The 19,655-nt window shown below is 43.6% G+C and overlaps 1 long non-coding RNA gene across 3 annotated transcripts in view; it reads left to right on the top strand.

The window, feature by feature from the left end:
• The window catches only part of LOC143820530 (uncharacterized), a 100,556-nt gene that overhangs the window by 34,298 nt on the left and 46,603 nt on the right, over nucleotides 1-19,655 (top strand). For 2 of the 3 annotated variants that reach the window (XR_013225390.1, XR_013225389.1), the window contains exon 5: nucleotides 12,667-12,777. This is a non-coding gene — a long non-coding RNA (uncharacterized LOC143820530). Of the gene's footprint in view, nucleotides 1-12,666; nucleotides 12,778-13,487; nucleotides 13,552-19,655 lie in introns of those variants that run through there. The other variant, XR_013225391.1, reaches the window with a different exon arrangement.

Genomic DNA, 19,655 nt, shown 5'->3' with positions numbered 1-19,655 from the left:
ATAAGGCTCCTGTTTGGTTTGGCTTGGCTTGGCTTTGAGGAATCTTCATTATGATTCTACCTGGGCTGAAAAGACAGAGAGCCAAGGCCTCCGGGCCTGAGTGGTTATAGGTGCTACATTCTCTGCAGATGAGAGGATCCGCTTGTTGTGAGGAGACAAATTGTCACCCCCGGATCATCTATTTCCACACCGAAAGAGAACCAGAGATCCTCAACGTAATGAGAAAGACTGCGGAAGAAAATAATTTCCTGACCTGCCCTCCAGAACTGTATTATCTGCCTTAATTAGCTCCTATGGTATGAGGTATGTCTGACACCATCTGCAGTGGGGGATCTTGGTACTAATAAAGGTTAACGATTCGATGCAAACCTTTAAACTAACACAGTTAATGCCAAGTGCTGTCGATAATTCACAGAGATGGTATGTCTTGTTTTCAGTAAAATGTTTAGTGCTGGGAAGCAGTATAAAGTGGTTTTTTTATTTGCCTGTATATAGCTGACACCATCTTTTTATCTTCAGACTGATTCATATAACTTTTCTAGAATGTACTTTGGCAGCACGGTGGATATTTCAGGATTGAATGCCTGGGAGGAAATTAAAAAGTCCACCCTTTCTTTCTCGACACTGTCCACCTCCTCCCAAATATCCCACTGTATATGATACAATTATTTTAGCATTTTGTCACCAGACACCACAAAGACGGTCGTGTAGTAATGACCATGTCAGAGATCACTTCAAAAATTGCTCCCATCTACTTCCCCACCCTCCACTGCAAACTCCTGACCCGTGTAGACTAGGGCCATCTCCAAACATGGATACTGGAATTTAGGGTTACCAGCTCTGGGTTTAGAAATACCTGGATACTTTGTGGGCGGAGCCAGGAGTCAGTGGCATTTGGGGCAGGAAGGAACCTGCTATGGAGCCCTCCCTCCCAAGCAGCCACTTTCTCCAGGAGAAATAATCTCTTTAGTCTGGAGATGAACTATAACCCAAGGGAATCCCCATGTCCTGCCTCAGGACTGGCATCCCTACTGAGTTCCAATATGCTTGCATCTGCCATTGACCTTACTGATTTGATGACCAGTCTAAAACCATTCAGCTGGCTATTTCAGCCTTGCTGTCTCCACAGTTAATGAATAGAAGCAGAGACAACCTGTCAGCCGAAGATGAGTAGACAAGAAAAAAAATTTCAAGCTGGCGATGGCAAAAACTTTATTCAAACAATAGAAAGAGTTCCTAGGTATAAAACCTCGCTTTCATTTTTACTTCCTCAGTGAACTCATTTCTTAATTGTTTTTTCAAGGATACTAACAAAGTCTTCAACACACATATTTATACCATATATTTTAAGACATATGTCTTAGGTCTATTAATATCAAAGGTCTGTGAAAGTAACTATCTTATAGGATATAAGGTAGTGTGTTGAAGACTTTGTTAGCATCCTGAAATAAGTTCACTGAGGAAGTAAAAACGAAAATGAGGTTTTATACCTAGGAACTTATTCTATTGTTTGAATAAAGTTTTTGCCATCACCAGTTTGAATTTTTTTTTCTTGTCTACTGTCTCCACAGTTAAAGGCTACCCATGTCAGTTCAGTACCGCAACACAGCATTATCTCCTTTAATGACCTTTGTTTTGACTATTGTGTTTGTTGAAAGATATGGTAAGAGTAAGCCCTATGGAGATAGTACTGAATTTGAGTACAAGGGTCAGAATAAATGTAGTTAAAAATGAGGGATTAGAGCTTCACTCTTGATTAAGGAGCAGTTAAGAAGATTCTGGGAAACCACCTGGATGGACAAGGAAGCTACTTTGAAGTCCATCAGGGGAAGTGGATTTTTTTGGTGGGGCTTCTGTAGACTCACTGATAGTGGAACGAAGCTTTTGTAAGATACAAAGTTTGGGGCTTCATATCCTTGTGGACACTTCATTTAGTGTGTCTGAATTTTTTTGTTACTTATATTTCTTCCTGTTCTTTTAAACCCGAAAAATCTAATTATATACATACATACATACGTACGTACGTACGTACGTACGTACGTACACACACACACACACACACACACACACATATATATATATATATATATATATATATATATATATATATATATATATATATATAATCCTTTAAGGCAGGGGTAGTCAACCTGTGGTCTTCCAGATGTCCATGGACTACAATTCCCATGAGCCCCTGCCAGCATTTGCTGGCAGGGGCTCATGGGAATTGTAGTCCATGGACATCTGGAGGACCACAGGTTGACTACCCCTGCTTTAAGGGACACCCCCTCCCACTTCACCACCCCAGTGTCTTGGCATCTAAAATACAAATAAATAAATAAGTGCTACTCTCATTACTATTTTGATGGGTGATTAAAACCCATAATTGCAAAACAAAGGAAAATGTTTAAATTTCATCTCAACCTCGGTGACACTTTTTATGTGGGGGGAGTAACTGGGTGCTTCGGGTGACTCAGTAATTTATCCCAATCAGCCAGGTGTTAATTGGTGCTTAGATAGCAATTTAAGTGATAATTAAGGTGGCGCCAATGTGTTAAAGCCGACTTAAAATAATATAAACTTTTATTCGTTGGTGAGCTGTGTTGCCCTGTAAAACAAAGCATGTTGAGTTGGTATTTATTTGGTTTTGGGAGGCTGATGTGGAAAGATGAGACAGGAAATTTGGAGAGGGAATAGCATTCTTAGTTTTAAAAAATATTGATAGAAATAGCCAAGAGAGCCAGTTTGATGTAGTGCATATACTTTTGGACTTGGATCCTGGGAGACTGTGGTTTGCATCCCTGCTTCTTCCATGGAAAGTCACTGGGTGACCTTGAGTCCATCACATACTCTCAGCCTGGCCTACCTCACAGGGTTGTTGCTGTGAGAAAATGGAGAAGGGAAGAGTGACACTGTAAATCTCTTGTAGTCCCAGCTGGGGAGAAAAATGGGATATCTAAAAATGCAAATTCATCTCTGCAGGTGCATTAAAATACTGTTTAAAAACAACCACTACCAAAGACAGCATCTCTTTCTTGACTTTTTAACCCATGTGTGAGATAAAATAAGACATGGAAGAAAGAATGCTTCTCCACCGCGGTCATGTACTTGGATGAAATATACAATAAATAACATACAAATCTACAAATGTTACTTAGAAAGGTTATTAAAGTCTGAACAAGCCGGGATCAAAGAATGGACTTGACAAACACCATTCTCCAGGCCCATGGCTATCAGACCACATGCTAACCCATTCCAGGTTTTATCGATGATTGAAATAACAGCAGTCAATAAACTAATTTGGCCACCTCTTTGTGTAACAGAAAGGCTGAAGAACATAGTTTTGAGGCCAAGGGCACCTTTAAGAGCAAAACCTTTTGTGTGCATGCACACTTCATCAAAGGCTAAGGCAGGGGTGGCCAGACTGTGGCTTTCCGTGAAATACAAATCTCATGAGGCCCTGCCAGCAGCATGGATGTCTGGAGAGCCACAGTTTGGCTGAAGGCTAAAGGAAATTCTAGAAGGAAGCTAGTCCAGTTGCTGTTGCAACTCTGTGCAATGAAGGAACCCAAGTATTAACTGCAGCCTCTGTTTAAATCTGGGGTGCTTCCTGGGCTGATCCTACACTTACCTTGTTTTTTCCATTGTGGATCCTGCTGAATTCATATTGATTTGAACTCGGGTCTTCCTCTATCCCCCGCCCCAATTGAAACAGAAAGTGTTCTGCACTTGATTGGGAAGCTCAGAACAGGGAGGGGAGCCAAATGCAGCAGGAGTTTCTTTCTTTTCTTGAATGGGGGGTGGAGAGGATTGGAGACAACAGAGGAGAGGGAAATAATAAGAGGCAAATCTCTGCTGAGAGAAGTTAGGGCTTCTGGAGCACAGTCACTTTAGGGGAAGCCTTGCAGTCGGGAACCAGGAAGTATTTGAATGACGCCCTAGCCAATCAGGGAAGACTGCTCCAAGGCATGGACCAGTGAGTTAATTCAAAAAAAGCAAAAATCTGCACATTTACTCATGGTGGTTTTTTAAATATCAAGGGTCATATCCATTCCAGGATATCACAGGAGAAAGATCACCACAAATCAATCATGCATGTTGCAGAGGGAAAATTTAAAGCTCCTGTTTTCAATCAAATCAAATCAAATCAAAATGGAAATCGACTGCAGGGATTTAGTCGATCTGGGAGTGGGTAAAAAGCCCCATGCAGACTACATGCAGACTACACCCAGGTTCCCTGCCTTAGATTCTTTGGATACATCGAAAGCCCTCCATGAATTACTGTCAGAACCAACAACAGCAGTCTGATCCAGTATATCCAATGGCATGAGCTCTGAGGCACGAAAGCTAATGCAGGAATAAATGTTGTTAGCTGCCACTGGACTCCTGATTTATTCAGCAGCAAGAAGAGAGTCCTCGGAACAGGAGGATTGTAATTACAGCAGAACTTCCTGGTGCCGGGATTTTGAGCTGTCCTTGTATTGACAGCTCTGCCTGCTGCTGCCCATGCCAATTCAGCACGACAATGTGAGACTGGGAGGTTGAGTTTATGCTTGGGAAGGCAAGATAGCCTCTGCAGGACTGAGGCACAACCTCTACTTCAGGGGTAGTCAAACTGCGGCCCTCCAGATGTCCATGGACTATAATTCCCAGGAGCCCCCTGCCAGCATTCGCTGGCAGGGGGCTCCTGGGAATTGTAGTCCATGGACATCTGGGGGGCCGCAGTTTGACTACCCCTGCTCTACTTTATTCCCTTTTGAGGCTGACTTTGTGTTGCCCCCAGATGTTTTCAGAAACTGAGACCAAAATCCTGGGGCAGGGGTGGGGAGGAAATTCAGTAATTTCACTGAAATCTTAAAGACAGCTCCCGAATTATGACCGAGCAAATAATCTGTGGGCTGCAGCATCCATTCGTTCTAGATGACCCTGTTTCCAACTTCAGTAATTCGCTTGTGAAAATTCCGGGCGCTTGTTGAGCAGATCATACATTTCAAATGAGCGAAAGGCAAGCGTGGAACAGCAACTTCAGTGGAGTTATTGTGCAGAGAGAATGAGTTCATGGTTTCCATCTGTTGGCAGACCCGTGTGCCAACAGTGGAGCTATGCAAAAGTTCACGGGGAAGTCACACAGTGCTCTCAGTCATCATGCCATAACTAGAGAAGCTGTCCAAGCACATGGGAAAAATGGAAAGCAATTCCTGTTAAAAATAATGCACACTTTGTTTGTGGCTTTTGTGAAAGCCGGGGATTTTTAAATAATTCTGTCCGTTAGTCAATTCTTTCTTTCAAACGTGTGGTGTAAATCCAGTAGTGATTTTTGTTCAACAGCACGTTACTTGGACTGTAAGGTAGAAAGATGGTTCAGGGTGTTGATTCCCCCACCCCACCCCACATTGAAGCCAAGCCAGAGAATGTGTACCAGCAATTTTGGTGATATGTCAACATTCATCTCAGTAGAAGCATCTATCTGGATGATGCAGATAACCCCTGTGTTGCCAAAGCATGCTGAAAACAAGAATAAATTTTTGCTGAATAAATAAATTATTTCATGCACATCCTCGCCACAATTCAGAGCGATGCACTCCCAGCCAGGCACTGGTTATGGAAGGCAAAGATCTCAGGATCCAAACTCTTCCAGCCAAATGAAAGAAAGGCCTGGCAGATCTCGCAGGCCTTCCTGGATAACAGCTTCATCTTGAGAACAAATTTACAGTCCCAGGGCACCTTTGAGAGTAGACCAACACCTTTTCATTTAAGGTATGAGTTTTCATGTGCACGCATACTTCATTGTATCTGAGGGAGTGTGTGATCACATGAAAGCTCATACCTTGAATAAAACTTGGTTGTGCTTAACAATGCCACTGGACTTTAAATTTGTTCTTCTGCTTCAGCCCAACATGGCTACCCACTCTCTCAGCCTCACCTACCTCACAGGGTGTCTGTTCTGGGGAAAGGGAAGGTTACTGTAAGCCGCTTTGAGACTCCTTCAGGTAGAGAAAAGCGGCATATAGGAACCAACACTTCTTCTTGAATCTAGCTTCATCTTCAGTTCTAGTGCCAACAACAGGGCTGATTCCAGGTTTGGGGGATCTGTGCCAAGATATTGTGTACAGCAGTCCTCCATCCTAGTACAGCAGGGACCACTGCAGAGATGACTACCTCTGCTGGCGGCCCCTTGTGTCCTTGGCTTTACATTTTCGCAGGAGCAGCTAACCAAAGCAGCCATTGTCGCTAAGAACAGCATCCAGTGCTTGCTTATCTGCCCTCCCTGGTTGGCAGATGCTGCTGTTCCTCACAGCCAGTATCGCCTGGTGGATCAAGAGATGGAACAGTGAGTGAGACCATGCCCCCACTAGCACTGCCTGCCCTGTGACAATCTGCCCTGTGACAATCTGACAAAGCAGATGAAGTGAGGAGGAGGAGGAAGAGGAGGAGAAAGAGCAGCCATCAGGGTCATGCATGCCAAGGGAGATAGAAGGGGAAGGCCCAGAATTTCTACGAGAGTCCAGTTTCCCCACTGAAAAATAACCATTCAGAGAGTCGCCATTCAAAGGAAAGTTCCTTCAGCACAGAGGTGAGTCCTAAGAAGACCAGGGGGCCTCAGGAGTGGCCTAAACTTGTCTGTTGTCAGCAGACACAACAGAATACCCTTGACCACAAGTAGGTGATGTGACAGACCTCTACCTTAGATGCTACCAGTCAAATGAGACAATGTGGACCTTGATAGACCTACAGTCTGTCTCAGTATAAGGTAGAACTATGTTCTTGTGTATGCTTGTGCAGATTTATATGAAGTGGAGAAATGACTCAGTGGTTGAGCAGCTCCTTCCATTAGGAAAGTGCTAGGTTCAGGCCCAGGTATCTCCATTTAAAAAGACTCCGAAAGCATGGGTGGTTTGAAAGACCTCTACAGAAGACCCTGGAGAGCCGTTGCTTGCCAGTGTGGACAATCCTGGTGCTCATAGATTCCATGAACACATAAAGCTGCCTTATCAAGGTCAGTATTGTCTACTCATGTTGGCCGTGGCTCTGCAGACTTTTGCATCACCTGCTGCTTCATCCTTTTGATTGGAGAGACTGGGGATTGCATCTGGGGCCTCTTTCATGCCAAGCAGCTGAACAATCTGACTCAGGATAAGGCAGCTTCATATGTTCATGTTCATAACAGATTCATCAAAGCTTGAAATCCCAAATCTTGATTTAGGTATCCCATAAATGGAAAGAATTAAGAAATAACATTGGAATTACTCTGCCAACATGCTGGATAGGAGAAGACCAAATTCAACAGCTTGCTATTAATTCGTAGTGTGAAGAAACCCAGTGTGTAGAGTTATGGGTATTGCTCACTGAGACCCAGTGAGGTTACACTCTAATTTGGAGTACCGTGTTTGATTCCCTATTCCTTCACATGAAGCCGGCTGGGTAACCTTGGACCACTCATAGTTCTCTCAGATCTCAGTCCCTCCCCAACTCACATGGTTGCCTGTTGTGGGGAGAGGAAGGGAAGGAGATTGTAAGCCACTTTGGGACACCCTAGAGTAGAGAAAAGTGGGGTATAATAACTGTACTCATACTCCCAGTTTCAAATGGAAAGGGAGTCAGAAGCTGTAGAAGAAACTACTCAGTTCAAAGAGGCAGGAAGACCAATCCCCTCAATCTGGCTGATCGTCTCAGGAAGGGGGGGGGGTGGTTTCCCATGCAGCTCTTGAGTGACACATTGCTCATCTTCCTTGCAACTATCTCAGTGCCTAAAGAATGACTGTAGAATCTTTCTCAATGCAGGTTCAGCCTAAAGTATCCATGATAAGTATCTGTCCAGCCACTGCTTGTGAGGGGGAGTTCAACACTTCCTAAGGCAGACTACTCCTCTCCTGAACTACTCTGACTGTGAAATTTTTCCCATTGATATCTAGCTGGTACCATTCTACACATAGTTTAAAGCCATTACTGCAGGTTCTATCCTCTGCTGCCATCAGGAACTGTTCCCTGCCCTCCTCCAAATGACAACTTTTCAAATACTTAAAGACAGCAATCACGACCCCTCCCAACCTCCTCTAGGCTGAACATTCCCAAGTCCCTCAGCCTTTCATCACAGGGTTTGGTCTCCAGGATCCAGATGTGAGTCCCAGGATAGGGAGCCCCTGGTCTTTGTGCCAGAGAGCCTCATCCCAGATCATTTTGCTCAACATGCAAGGCCAGTTCTCCACCCAAAGGCCTGCAGGGCTCAGCTTGCTTCCAGTCAGTCTGGCCAAGTGCCACCCTCATCTCTCCTTCCTTATTGTTTGGGGCTTGCTCACCATCTTGCTCACCAGACTTCAGGGGCAGCATTCTTGCTGGTTGATTTGTTCATCCTTTGACTGCTTCAAAGACACAACCAAAGGGAAAATGCCAGTTTTTTTTTTCCTTTGGGAAGTCATTTAAAATATGAGCCTGGCTAAAGGGTGGAACTTGGTGGGTCACTTTTGCCTCTCAAGGTGCCTTTGAGCCTAAGTACCTTGCAAATGTGGGTAAGGATCTCTCTTGATGGCTCCCCCACCCCCAACAAGGAAAAATCAAGTGAGAAGGGATGATTTTGTATGCAAGAAGCTGTGGGGAGGGGAGGGGCGAGGTGGGAGGAGAGGCTTTACACTTTCCTCCTCTGTGGCTGGTTTTTCAATTCCAGTTCACCTACTCAGCTGCTCAGGTGTCCTCATTTGGGGTCTTTCCCTTTGAAATGGAGTTTCCTAATAGCTTTTTCCAGTTTAATTATGAAAATAATGCCAAGCGTATTCAGAATTATTATTCATCCCTCTTCTGGGCAGATGAGAATATTAATTTATGACCCACTGCTTCCCTTATGTATGGCGGATACTCAGTTATATTATTATCGAGATTAAAATACACACACACAACCCGTCAGGAGCCATTCCACCGGCATCCTGCTCTACAAACAGCGAGGAACAAAAATGAGACTTGACATTTGAGTGCATTTGCCATTGTGTTCTTTTGTCACTCACTGAGCACACTTCTTAAGAGGTTTGCCCTTTGTTTTCGGCATTCCTACAGTGGTCAGTGGTACCTATCACAAAACTGCTCAAGTTAATTAAGCCAGGGATGGAGGGGCGGGAGAGCACATTTCCATAGAGACCATAGTGCCGAAAGCTATTTTATTCAAAATGGAGTTGGGAGGAGGGTAGAAAGATAAGGAGAAACTGGTGAAGAGTTAGAGCTACTAGGCTTTAAGGGACCTGCAGAGAACCCCCCCCCCCCCAAAAAAAAACACATGAGATTATGAAAAAAACATACTTTGCAAACTGAGTTGGTTTCACTGCCCACTGCCTTTTCTTGCTTTGCTACTGATTGATCTATGGCAAGGAGGGATTTTAATGGGGTATGCTTTTATGTAACATGCCTTGAGCTTCAGAATAAGGAGGCTATAAACTGAATAAATAATAATAATACAGTTTGACTTGCTAACCCTGGTTTCAACCAGGGTTTTGTGAAACCCTGGGTTTCTTAAAGGCCCTGGCAGGGTTTCATATATATAACTTGTTAAACATTTATTGGGTGATATGACCACATATGATCATGTTGACTCCCCCTTCTCAAAATAGCCAGCGATGGGCCAGAAGGGGGTGAGAAAGGGAGGGGCCCCTGGTGGGCATGGACAGAGCTATGCTTCCCAGCTATATTATGCATGATTGCACCACTTCTGTTCCACCCCCCCCCCCCCCCCCGAAATCTGAAGAATGCTTCAGGGGTTTCTCAATGGTAAAAAGATTGGGAAAGGCTGATCTAACCATCTGCAAAGCAAAAGGCAGGGCATTCTGTTACATGACATGACAAGGGTAAAGCAAGACCCAACCACCGTGGAAGTTAGCAGATCATTCTCACAGTGGTGTTTGCTTTGTTTCTCCTTTCTCAGGTGTCAGTTTTGACCACGGAAATCACCTACTGCCTTGTTCTTTTAACTGGAGGTGCCAGGGACTAAACCTGGAACCATCTGCATGGAAAGCAGGTGCTCTTCTAATGAACTGCAGGGCGGAGGCATCTAATTTGGAGAACCGGTTTTGATTCCCCATCCCTCCACATCCAGCCAGCTGGGTGGCCTTGGGTTCTCTCAGAGCTCTCTCAGCCTCACCTACCTTGCAAGGTGTCAGTTGTGGGGAGAGGAAAGGACAGAGGAGTGTAAGACATTTCGAGCCTCATTCTGAGAGTTTATTGGTAGCTTGAGAATATAAATAATGAAAGTCATGTTTTTTTTTTTTAATCATCTTGCATACCTCTTGGAGAGAACGGAGTGAATTGTTTGCAGCTCTGTGAGGATTTTGCCAGGTATCTGGTCAGGCCTTTGGTATAATGTCGCAGGAGCGATAACAATACACCAGCTCAGCTACTTTTCTACTAAAGATTTGGAAGAAGATTGATGCTTAAACAACATGAGAGCCATGAAATCAAGCCATTAAAAAAAAAAACCAAATTCTCTGCCAGTCAACTTCTTTCCCCTCCTTTTCACTATGATAAGGAAAGCCTAAAGAAAGGCATTCAATGTTTCTTTTTATCCTCTAGGCTGATAAGTGCCACACAAACTTTCCTATGATGGGAAGGAAAAAAGGAGTTCCCTGTTTCAGGAATACATCTTTCTTCTTTCCCCCAATTCCCCAGTCTTATTATATTGGGAGAGCTTTGAGTGCTGATAGAGTGGGTTGGGTTGGGAGGTGCTGAAGCAACACAGCCAGGCTCTCAGCAGAATTCAGGAGCCCAAAGGAGAAGACACAAAGGAAAGAGCACTTCTTATTGGCCTATTTTTTTCAGATTGAGCACAACTGGGCAAAAAACATCGAGAAGAACACCTGTCATTGATCTCAATAAAAAATTTTGGGGGGAGGGGGTTGCAGGAGAGAATGCTGACACTGCCAAAATGGCCTCTGTGTATCTATCTGTCACTCATTATGGCAAACTCTAGTTTCATTGGACCCTGGATCTCAAAGATTATGATAATAACAAGGTTTTGTGGAAATTGGAAAGTTTTCATGAAATCTAAGGATACTTTGGAGGCATATATAGACACCACTTAGAGAACCTTGTGCCATCCAGCTTTTTAGTAGATTTATAATGTTTCCCATTTGGCTATGACTTCTAGAGCTCTCCTGGAATTACAACTGGTCTCTGGAACACAGATATCAGTTTCCTGGGAGGAAATGGTAGCTTTGGGGGTAGATAGCTAGGTGTACCATTCCCCACACATTGGAAAATGCACTTTCTGTGTGCATTTTGCAGCTGGATTTTCCTATGCGGAACAGGAAAATCTACTTCTAAAGTGCACTGAAAGTGCATTATCCAACGTGTGCAGAATAGACCTAGGATGAACTTGAGTAACTTCATATTCCAACTGAGCTTCCTCCCCTCCTAAAATTCCATCCTCAATTACCTTCACCAAATCTTCAGGCATTTCCAGTATGGAGCTGACAATCCTAAACTTGGCCCAGGATTTTATATTTGTCATGATTGTGGTTCGGCAATGCAAGGTGCTTTGAAGTGCATCCGGGAGTTCCTGGTATCCTGAAAGTAATTCATTTTCCCAGGAAAGAAAGGCATAAAATGCACAGAGTTCTGAAAAGAGAAGATACATTTCCACAGAAAGAGAACCATTTGCCTACCAGGAAGGCATGATGGGTAGCTATTTTAGGGGCTATGAAGATGTGCAGAACCCAATCTCCCAATCTCTATTGGGAGAGATTGGGGTGTGCCTTCCCATGGGATGCAAGCTCCCTAAATATGGATTGGGAGAGGGTTAAAAATGGCTGGTGTGGTCCAATTGCTTTGTATAAATGTTGGAGACAGATTCCTCTGCATTGGCCAGGAGGGGAGCTGGAAGTGCATTTGTTCAACAGATATCCAGGTGGGATGCCAGAAGTAAACATTTTGCATTGTTAAGGTCTGTTTAGTGTTACGTTTATGTTCTATTCATTAGAACTGCAACCAGTAGGAATGATAGCTTTTTGCTCTGTGCTCTAACATAATCTGATTAAGATGGCAAACTGTGATTCAACTCTTCCTTCCACACGCCTTTGATCACTCTCTCCTGCTCCCACACTTGCACATGGTTGATGTAATTGGGAAAGTCTACCCCTTTTTTAACTTTCTCAGAGGCAACTTTTACCTGGGTTCATCAAGTAACCTGTAATCTGGGAGGCTGAGTTTTTAACTTGGGGTGGTAACAGAATGAGGAACATGTTTCGCATGTACACAAGCATGCATGTAAGAACATATAAACCTAGGGAGATTTTATGACGGTCATTACTGCCATTATAGCAGGGGTAGTCAAACTGTGACCCTTCAGATGTCCATGGACTACAATTCCCAAGAGCCCCTGCCAACGAATGCTGGCAGGGGCTCATGGGAATTGTAGTCCATGGACATCTGGAGGGCCGCAGCTTGATTATCCCTGCATTATAGGGTTTATGACAGAATGTGAGCTTCATGACAGGATAGCAGATCTGGGAAATTAAATTTTCTTCTGCATATTTTAAAGTGCAAATGAAGGTGCGTGTGTTCTCATAGAAAACCCCTGCAGGGATAATTGAGCCATGAGCAATATTTAGTTGTGATATCTTATGGTATGTCTCGTATATATCTCAGTCTTTGGTGAACATTCATTTTAATTATGTTTACTTTTCCCCACAGAGAGAATTATATCTGCTTCCATCTGTCTAGATATGTTTTAATCAACTGCCAAAGAGACTTCATGTTTATCTGGACCATCAGAGATATCTCACTCAAGGTTTTTATACCAAGGTATTTCATTTCTTTTTTGCGCCATCTGAATTTCTACTTGTTAAACATACTGGGATCAGTGATGGTTCCCAGGGGCATAGTTTTTGATCTCATCTACATTTGCCCAGTAATTTTATTAGCCGGGGCTAGAAGTGTGCAGGGTTGTTTGTGAAAAATATCACATCATCTGTATCTTGGTGTAGTGGTTAAGAGCCAGTGTAGTCTAGTGGCTAATCTGGCAAGCCAGGTTTGTTTCCTTGCTCCTGGTTTAGCTGTTCTGACCGAGCAGTAATATCAGGGCTCCCTCAGCCTCATCTCCCTCACAGGGTGTCTGTTATGAGGAGAGGAAAGGAAAGGTGATTGTAAGCTGCTTTGATACTCCTTCTGGTAGAGAAAAGCGGCATATAGAACCAACTCTTCTTTTTTCTAGAAGTTTATGCTACTATCCACCAACAGGAGTTTTATGTTTTCATTTAATTGAAGAGTTTGAGAAGGAGGGCTAGATGGTAGTATTGAAAAATTTCTCCCCAGTGGGGAGCCAAAATGGGTTATAATGACATTTTCTCCTCCCCCTTTTCCCTCACAACACAACAATAGCTTGGGCTAGGAACAAGTGTCTGGCTCAAGAGTGAGCTTCCATGGCACAGTAGAGATTATCCCAGATTTTAGTGCAGCTCTCTCTAATTATTACACCATGCTGACTGCCTGATTTTGAAATATTTCCACCACAGAGATGAGACTCAAAAGGTAGCTGATGTGATCTTCATTGAAGGAAACGCTGCAGGAATCCCCACACTTTGCTTTTTTCTGTGTGTTTTGAATAAAACCATTAATATTGACCATTGACTGCTTTTGGTTATTGTTTGACATTTATTTGCGTAGTCTTAAATCAGGGGTAGTCAAACTGCAGCCCTCCAGATGTCCATGGACTACAATTCTCTTGAGCCCCTGCCAGCATTCACGGGGACTCATGGGAATTGTAGTCCATGGACATCTGGAGTGCCACAGTTTGACTACCCCTGTCTTAAATGAAAGAGGAAAAGTGCTTTTTGAGGACCAAATTCCTGGATTCTGCCCAACATCTTCCAGAACTTTTGCTTCATATTTGGCTGAAGCAAGCACAGTCCTTGCTGAATACAGTACTGCAGACTTAGACTGAGTGGGGCCATGCAGTCCATGTGAGACAAACTTTTCAAACAGTGTTTTGAGTTTGACCTCCAGCTCCTGCATCTCCTTCTCCCTTTCCTTTTCTTGTGAGCTGCCTAAGGTATTGTATGGCCTCTTCTAGAGGCACCTCCTTCATCCCATGGCGTTGCCCTCAGAGTCACTGAACTTTGGTTTAGGTCAAGCTGTTATTTCAGTTCCCTGTGAATTTGTTCTTTGAACACTGCATCCCTGAGAGAGGATATATTTAACCATCTCTTCGAAGTTTGCGAATGTGGTACATGGATTTCATATACCAGGAGCAAGTTTCCAGGATTGCCAAGGTGGGCAATTCAAAGGCTATATTTTTAATTGATTTATAATCCAATTTATATGCTACCCACCCCTGAAGGCATATGAGCTACGGCAGAGTGGTAACACTATTCTGAAGATTTTGTATTGTACAGGAGGAGGCCTGGCTTCAGCGGTTTGGCCATGCTGTGCAGGTTCTTATATTCTGACATTTTAAGCAGCACATCCCATGATTTCTAAGTAGAAGCCCTGCATCACTGTCCTGTAGCTTAGGGACAGGCAGAGGAACAGAATCTTGAGACAGGTTGGGATGGACAGCAAGGGTCTCAATCAAGAGAAGAAAGGTGTGTCCGTCTGCCCTGCCATGTTGACCAGAAATATGCTATTTACATTTTTTTAAATGGTGGCTATTCCATTCACAGTCTGCAGACATTATGTCTAGTGTGGCCCTAAAGTAGATTTCTATTTGAGGGCCAACTTGCTGTAGTGGCTAAGGGCAGTGGCCTTTAATCTGGAGAACCAGGTTTGATTCCCCGCTCCTCCTCCACATGCAGCCAGTTGGGTGACCTTCTCTCACTCAGCCTCACCTCCCTCACAGGGTGTCTGTTGTGGGGAGAGGAAAGGAAGGTGATTGTAAACCGCAATGAGACTGCTTTGGGTAATAAATAAATTAGTAAAATGTGGAGTACAAGAACCCCAGCTCTTCTTCTTCAGCCCTATTATCTTCTTCTTCATCCCTATTTAAAAATGTCTGCATAAAACAAACAAAGGCAACACAGTTTACACAGAGAACTCAAGAAGAGATCAAACTACGAGTTTTCTGAAAGCCTCACACACAATGGGGCTGCAACTTTTAAGAATCTTACAGTACAATCCTATGTACACTTACTCAGAAGTAAGTCTGATTTCACTGAGTGAGGGATTACTCCTGGTTAAGCGTTTCTAGGATTGTAGCCTTGGTGTTGTTGTGGAGGCTACAGCTCCCTTTGACACTGCTCACCATTTTAAGATTTTTGTGATGAGAACACATTCTCATCAAATATCTTCTCCATTTCTCCTCAGAATTCCCTCTTTCTCTCCGAAATCTCTCTCCCTTTATCTGGGTCACCAGCTCTGCCTCTTAGGAACAACCCCTCCCCTTTTCTCATAAACTCCACCACAGAGCCAAGCCCACACGATTACACTTATTTGCCATTTCCATGCTCCAAATTGCCCCTTCTCCCACCCCACAGGGTTCCAAATCCTTCCCTGTACGAGTAAATTCTCTTGTATGTAATGTGCTCTCTGGCCTCCACAAATGACTCTATCATGATATACCACCAGTTAGGTCACAGGAGGGTCCATATTTCCTTTAAACTATCAGATTATGGTGGGACATATTTATCTTTAAATGTCATGTCGCTGAAATGTTAAATAATACCCCAAAAGAGATACCATCTGGAGTCTATTCTTCTTGGCTTTGAAACAAATAGTAACACTGCCTAGATGCACCTTAGCTGTAAATTTTTATGCTGGAAACACTGTATTTATCGCTTCATAGTTTATCGGCTGAAAGATGCGAGCAAAGCAAGTCATTTTTAAGTTGTATCAGAATTCTGTGAGTGTGGGCATCAGAAAAAGGTAGGAATTTAGCACATTAGTTTACAAAAATTGCACATGACCCCCTGTTTCTCTGGGACACAGCTGCAAACTGTGCTTGGATTAAAGCAAGTCCAGATTAGTGCTGTATCCACCAAGCTTCCATTTGGGAGTCTGTAGTGGAGACTTACTGCACCCTCTGACTTCCCTGAGGCATCTTCTGCTAGTCTTGCAGAGGCAGTGAGACTCCCATATTTGACTCAATAACATTGCCATGGCAATCCTGCAATAGAAAATGATCTCCAAATATCCTGACCCAGGGGTAGTCAACCTGTGGTCCTCCAGATGTTCATGGAATACAATTCCCACGAGCCCCTGCCAGCATTTCCTGGCAGGGGCTCATGGGAATTGTAGTCCATGAACATCTGGAGGACCACAGGTTGACTACCCCTGTCCTGACCCACATTCACTTTAAAATGGAAACTAGGATCAGTACCTAGATAAATGTGGGATTTAGTACCTAGATAAATGTGGGACCCACATTCAGCTGAACCTACATTAGAGAAGCCAGCTCCAGACTGGGAAACACTTCAGCATGATAGCAGCCATACCTTACTAGGTTTGCTATGGGGATTGGCTCTATAGACCCGTCATATCAGCATTTGACGGTCCACATAATACCGTATGGACTCCGTCTCTGTCTTTCACATACTCTCACCACCACACATGTCACTGTACATGATGTTGTCCACCTCAACCAGGATCTGAACATTGGTCCATATGCATCCAAAGAATGGGTTGAACCTGCCTAGAATTTCTGCCCTCATAAAAGATAAGTAATTTTCACTTATTCTTCAGGAGGACATTTGGGCTGTTGCAGGAAGGAAGAATAGGTGAAAATCATCCCTCCTTCTTCACACATGAATTTTAGGTGGGATTCAAGTTATTATGATGACCACTGAGGTATAACCTGTTTCCAGCAACATCTGGGAATCAAATGGAATATCCCACTGGACCAGATCTTCTCTAGGCTTCACTGTTTCAAATTTTACTAAAGAACATTCAAACTTTTGTGGGTAGAAAATTATGGCTAAGGGATACATCTGAGAAATTTCATGTTCAGGCATTGCAACTGAGCTGCAGAGATGCCTCTTCCCCTTCCCTCCTATTGCCCAGGGTATGAAAGAAATAGATGGGAAAGAGCCCTAGAGGAGAACTGAAAGTTAACTTTGCATCCCCTTAAACCTTTCCACCACTAGCTATTCAGGATAACCGAATATATCTGGGAAAAGCCAAAGAATCTTGCTTTATTTGGGATCAGCTATACCTGTAGATGGTCAGATTCTCTGATCAGTATTCAGCATAAAAATACTTGGAAAATACCAATAAGGTATTTTCTGGCTCGGCTACAGCCAAATGCACACCCAGAGCAAAGAACCTAATTCAGCTTTGTAAATGGTAAGCTGTTTTTCTGACTAACTTAAATTACAATGGTGGGTGCTAAATAATTCATTCATCCCTTTTGCCAACAACAATCCAAAGGAGAAATCCCACAGCAGCTAAGGAAATGGACTTGCTCAGGAAAGTCACTGTAATATAGAAAACAAATCTCTCTCTTTCTGTCTGGAACGAGGCATCTGTTGGCTCTCTTGTTTCTCAGGCAACACTCTTATTTCTTAAGATGAGAGTTTAGATTCTGGTTTAAAACAATTACTGTCATTCACATAAGGTGCTTTATTGCCACTTTAATGCTATGCGGCAGTAGGGATTGAGAATTCATGTCTTTGAGGCACAGGGTAAACGATTGCAAATAAAACATCTCTTTATGCTACCCTTTGAAGAGAGGCATTTATTTTCTCATGAGCGGAGTGTCTTGTTACTTCCTCAGAATGCCTCTATTCACAGCACAGTCCTAATGAGAGCTACACCTTTTAAAGCCATTGACTTCAATGGATTTAGAAGGGCGTCGCTTACTATAGGATTGCACACTGATGGTGAAATGCCACCAAGGGTTTGGAACTTTGTCTGCATGCAATCCTGTGTACCTCTGTCAAATGATGGATCCCACTACCCACAAACCAAGGTCATAGCCAGACTTCTTTATTTGTTGGGGGCTGCCTTATTTTTAGGAAGGCTTATAAAACCCATAAATGGAAAACAGGGGATTTCCTCATGCCTGGTAGTAACTTCTGTAGACTATTCACCAAGCCCAAGGTTCCATGTTTCCTTTGCTTATGAATTGTTGGTATATCCTGCATAAACACAATGAGAGAAGTTGGAACTGGCAGGAACATGCTATGGTGCGGCTATCTGAGAAAGAATCTAAGTCCCCTGCTATGTGGAAGTTCCTTGGGAAATAAGTACCTTTCCCCCACACATAAGTTCCTCTTCCCTTATGGCAAGATGGTGGTCTCAGAATATGCTTTAAAAATTTAAACAGTTCAAATCCACCTCTGCTAGGTCGAATTCTAAGGGGCTTACAAAAATACTAGTTGAGAACAATGGCACTAAAGGAAGTTACACTATAAAAATATGGCCACATTCCCCTGTAGGCAGTTCCCCCAAACTGATGGGAGGAAATGGATTTTGCAACCTCTCCTATAGTCAGTGGAGTCTTGCTCAGCTGGACTTCCCATTTAAGACTATCCATCAAGATGGGATGCATGTCCCTTGTTATGGATAATCTGAACTCTTGCAAGGATCAAACGAAGCAAGGTGCCCCAAATTACAGCATAACTGACAAAACCAAGGGTAGGTCCAGATTTTCGGGGAGTGGACAGGGCACAATGTCCTCTGGTGGTCTTCCTACTACTGAATATAACTCCCCCTCATGTACATGCGATGCATGCACTCACCCTTCTGGAGAAGGCAGCAGAATGTGAACTCTTCCTTGGAGATGTCACAGGGACAGCTGAAGCAATGTCTTCTTAATTCTGGGAATGATGGGCAATCTTCTCGGTTGGCAGTGGGTCTGGTGCTGATGCCTAATGGTGCCAGTCTTCAATGTCAGCCCTGGCAGTCTCTGGGTCTATCCCACCTGCTTTAATGCTAATGAAAAAGGAAGGAGGGGCATTCCTTGCCTATCAAATACGGCTGTTCTGAAAATCATGGGACCAGCATGTTCACAAGCCACATTGGACAGGGGCTGTAGCAGAGAGAGAAATGGGTGGGACTGAGTGGAAAAGCTGGCCAGATCCATCTCTCTGATATGTAAAGAGGTTTAAAAGCTGAAATGTGGTTTGACATGAGGCACCCCAGTCCCTCCCTCCCTCCCTCCCTCGAGAGGGTGTATTAAAGTCACCCTCCTGCTATGGGATGAGTCTTTGTGTCAGAGTATAACGTCTGCTATGTTTTGCAGATGACCTCCTAGGTAATAAGGGCAAAAATAATCTTCCTTTTAAATCAAGGGAACTCTTTGTCATTCATGCTCTGTGCCCTTCCAGACTTACAGCACGTGATATAGAAATAAGAGAAGCCGTGCTGTGAGGCATGCTCTAAGTAATGCCGATGAGAGCGATAGGCTAATAATTTGTGTAGCAAGAGGCTATTTGGACAACCCAGGGGGAAAAAAAGCAACATATGCTTTTGCAGCTGGATTTTCCTGAGCGAAACAGAAAAAAATCTACTTCTAAAGTGCATGGAAACTGCGTCATCTAACATGTGTAAAATGAGCCTTTCAGAAAGCAAGAGGGAATGCATACCAAATAAAGGGCTTTCATCTGTCTGCTCGTTCTGAACCTGGTCAAGGAGGCTGGCAGCATACAAACTAAAGGATACATAGATGAAAGGTCATTTTGGAACCACTGTGTTGGGTACCACTGGTGCAGCAGTACTGAGTGGGAGTTGGAGACTCACAGAAGAGCAAA

This window comes from Paroedura picta, chromosome 11 (genome assembly GCF_049243985.1).
Source record: "Paroedura picta isolate Pp20150507F chromosome 11, Ppicta_v3.0, whole genome shotgun sequence".
Classification (NCBI taxonomy): domain Eukaryota; kingdom Metazoa; phylum Chordata; class Lepidosauria; order Squamata; family Gekkonidae; genus Paroedura; species Paroedura picta.
The sequence above is the reverse complement of the archived record's forward strand: the minus strand, read 5'-3'. Positions and strand labels throughout refer to the sequence as shown.